Here is a 4,335-nt window from a genome sequence, read left to right as displayed (position 1 = left end):
AGCTTTACCACCCTGGGTGGCGTTCAATATGATCCAGCTAATACTTAACTCTCATATTGACACACAGATTGGCTATAAGATAAGATATCATTGATATCACCCCTGGTAGTGCAACGTGACTTTACCATGGTTACGGAAATATGAATATTAATTTTCACAACTTAAAGCACCAAATACACGTTTGCTTTACCATGACATATACAGTCATGACAGTATTTATAAACACAAATCAACAATATCAGTTATCAGTCTTTATTTCATACTCAAAAGTACGTAATATCACATATAAATGTCTTCAGGCAAAACACACACATACAGTCTCAAAATTAATTGTTGGTCAGTTGTTTTTGGTTCAGTAATGACATGTCATATTTTGATTTTACTAATAGTACCATGGAAATCATATATTGCATAGTGGCCAACCATGTAATATTCTGGGAGCTCTTGGGTCAAATTGTTAGAGTAATGTTTTGTCAAGGCATGCAAGGTATGTCCAGGATATGCAGGACGTCCATTAACATTTCCAACCTACACCCCAGCCCTTACATCCCTAACACCCCCAGCTCTTACATCCCTAACACCCCCAGCCCTAACACCCCCAACACCCCCAGCCCTTACATCCCAAGCCTTTTCACCCCCAGCCTGATATCCCCATACATAATATCAAATGGTTGGTCTGGTGCATTTGGCCCCAAAAAATTAAAGTCATTGAATGGCAGTTAATAAATTAGGATACCATTTTCAATGCCGACCTGCTTCCTTGCCAAGTTGTCAAAGAGCATGACATTTTCCTTGGCCCCCTTGAAGAAAATACCTTCACCTGATGTAGCAATTGGCACAATTAATTTCAACTAAAAAACTCATTTCTTCCTATCAATAAGACAAAAACTTACGACTGAATTATTTTGGCCTTATCAGTGTCGACAACACAATACGATGGCTGAAACATGTTTCTAGAAAAATACCTTTGACTTCAATTCCAGATGGGTCTTACATTCACTTGATGATATAATCTTGCCCCTATTTGATAGAACATACTGAATTCTGCTCTGTCATCATTGGTTGGTTGCTGAAAAATCACCCAACTAACATATGAAACCTTCGTTGAGTTGGGATTAACACTACTATCAGTATATCTGTCATATCACAGAGTGGCAGGTTATGTGGGAGAATAAGCTAAACTCTTTCACGTCTTCTGTCTCCTCCACTTTGGTGCAACCCACAGCACGGCATAGATACGGTGCAAACAGATCATGTTCAAGCACAAAAGTACAGATCCTGGTATTGACAAGGGACATAACTCTTCACAACACATTGTCGATAACATATAGATTACTGGGTCATCCCTCGGTGTGCATGAATACATCCTCAGCCAAAACACTTCAACAATGCAAATGTTCAGATGCAATTACATTTCAAAATGGCTACCATGGAAGTATTTGTTCCCCAACATATCAATCTCTTTAAAGCATCATCATAACAATATCCAATATTATTGCAAATACTGTTCATTACTATTAACTATAATATTATTTTTTTAAATTCAGGTTTCTTTGTAGTAGTTCAATACAATGCAAAAACATGTATATCTTTACTTTCATTTGGTATAAAAATGATTTCATCGGCACAAAACAATAATCCTTTCATTAAAAAGCACTGTTCACATAGGCATTGTATTACTAATTTATCTTCACATAAGTCCTTTAACATCACACAACAATTATACCAATATACAATGTCGATTACACAAAAGCTGTTGGCCAATCTCACATTACCAATCATTGCACAACATGAATACATTAGACACCTGTCATGGTGGGACATCCAGTAGTACCGGTATGTACATTGAGCTGTGGCACTTCTAACAACTGTGCATTAATAGGCAAACACAGGTGACTCGCAACACACGCAATGCATTGTACCTGTGCATGAGGCAGTACCTGTGTGGAACAACCTGTGCTACAATGACCAATGGTCCCATACCTGTGGTACAACCTGTGCTACAATGACCAATGCTCCCATACCTGTGGTAAGACAACCTGTGCTACAATGACCAATGCTCCCATATGTGTGGAACAACCTGTGCTACAATGACCAATGCTCCCATACCTGTGGTACAACCTGTACTACAATGACCTATGCTCCCATACCTGTGGTAACACAACCTGTGCTCCAGACCCTGTGTTATAATTACCACGACTCTACAAAGAAACAGCTCAAACTCCTCCCCTCTCAGAAGGAAGTGTATTGTATGGGACTCACAAGTCTTTTGTAACTAGCAGCCATTCAACTTCAACCCAAATATTATCCTGCATCTTAAAATGTGATGATGATAGAGGAAAATATTCTTGAACCATATTACTGAGCTAGTCAGCACCTAACATGAGTTATACATATTCTGAAAATACCAGTTGGACACTTTTTGGACCTTATAAACATTATTAGGATCAAATGGGTGGATGAAAATACCTTTTAGATTTTGTAAGTCATCGAAACAAGTTTAATAAATACAGTTTATGTATCGGGAACAATGAACAAATTACTTAAACAGTTAAAAATCTTAATAGCTTTTCATGCATGTGTCATTCAAAACAGAAGATGGTAACCTGAATAAGGTAAGGTTCCCTATAATTATATAAAACTCACTGTCCAAAGCCCAGCCATTTTCCACAGTGATACACAATCTGAACTCTTCACACTGGATAAAACTGATATTTGCATATTCATGTTTTGGATCAAGCTGATATGTCTGTTTCCTTGGTAACCACGTAATGCGATGTAAGATACATGCATGCTTAGTGATGAATCTACCTTCTCAGTGATGTTGTTGGGGACCCCTGATCCCCGACCCTAACCTGTGCTGTGTCTGATGTCACGGAGACAAACATCTCAAACCAGTAACAATATCAGATGAAAACACTTCCATGCCAATTGCAAAACAATAGGAATCAAACTTACAACAACAAATGGTTTCTACATGAACAACATAGAAAATAACACATGAGAACCATAACAAATACAAAATAAACTACACAAATTAAAATTAACAAAACAATTCATTTCGTTGCCATGGTTACAAAAACATTTCAAAACAACTTGTAACTAAATACAAGATTCGCAAATTTACAACCATCAGAACAATAATCCCTAGCATTTGAATAAAAATTTATCATCACATCCAAAACTTTGTCTGATCATGATGACATTCAGAGCAACATGAAACAGCTGTTAATCAGACACTCTGCAGAGCCATATTTACAAGGGTAACAAGTCATGTCAATCATCATCCATATTTCAGGGGCATATAAGCACTATACCCCTCCAGCACCTGAAAATGCAAACATATGCTGTGTAGTGTTTCAAGCTACACCAATGAATTCAGGTTGATTCTGCACAGGATAATGATGAGCTTGAGTGTGAGTGTGTGAGTGAGGCTAGGTTTAATTCCACTTTGAACTGTACACAAACCATATGAGGGTGTAAGCTTGACGTGAGACGGAAGTCGAAAGTAATGCAGGTCTTGGACATTTACGACTTTGTTGAAACCACCATCGCAGGTATGATACAGACAGGATAACCGCTCTGAGCAGCGGGTACTCACACAACAACACACAACCTGCAGGTTACATGCCTTACATCATGTATAACACCAGTCATACATTTCTATGAAAATCAGGAGTGAGTGAGTGAGTGAGTGAGTGAGTGAGTGAGTGAGTGAGTGAGTGAGTGAGTGAGTGAGTGAGTGAGTGAGTGAGTGAGTGAGTGAGTGAGTGAGTGAGTGAGTGAGTGAGTGAGTGAGTGAGTGAGTGAGTGAGTGAGTGAGTGAGTGAGTGAGTGAGTGAGTGAGTGAGTTTGTTTTTATGCCACTTTTAGCAATATTCCATCAATATCATGGCGGGGGACACCAGAAATGGGCTTCACACATTGTACCCATGTGGGAAGCGAACCCGGGTCTTCGGTGTGACGAGTGAACAGTTTAACCACTAGGCTACCCCACTCGGGACTACACATCACTGACCTGCTGGCAAATAAATTATCCTTGTAGACAGGAACATTGCTTTAAGTGTACTTGGAGGGCTGAATTTCTGCATGGTATAAACAACCTCACCACTCACGTCAACCGCTACACTACAAGTGATCTAAGGTGATGGAGAACATTGTGCATACAAGTTTGGGAAATAGTGATGATGAAGACAGTTAGACTAACATTTATTTGGTTGGAAGATAGGACTATCAAAACATCAGGAAGTCTGAAGTTATCACTAACATCAATGAACCACAAATACTACCCTGTATGACCCACACTTAAACTGAAGGAATTAGCCATGACAAATA

At 38.9% G+C, this 4,335-nt stretch overlaps 1 long non-coding RNA gene across 1 annotated transcript; it reads right to left on the bottom strand.

The window, feature by feature from the left end:
* Window positions 1-885: 885 nt before the first annotated feature.
* On the bottom strand, window positions 886-3,699 carry LOC124261357. The gene is made up of 2 exons (XR_006894302.1): window positions 2,081-3,699; window positions 886-2,039 (listed from the first exon to the last, which is right to left on the bottom strand). It is a non-coding gene; the product is annotated as an uncharacterized LOC124261357 (long non-coding RNA).
* Window positions 3,700-4,335: the final 636 nt, after the last annotated feature.

This window comes from Haliotis rubra, unplaced genomic scaffold (genome assembly GCF_003918875.1).
Source record: "Haliotis rubra isolate DU_JTF1 unplaced genomic scaffold, ASM391887v1 Scf799, whole genome shotgun sequence".
NCBI classification, from domain to species: Eukaryota; Metazoa; Mollusca; class Gastropoda; order Lepetellida; family Haliotidae; genus Haliotis; species Haliotis rubra.
The sequence above is the reverse complement of the archived record's forward strand: the minus strand, read 5'-3'. Positions and strand labels throughout refer to the sequence as shown.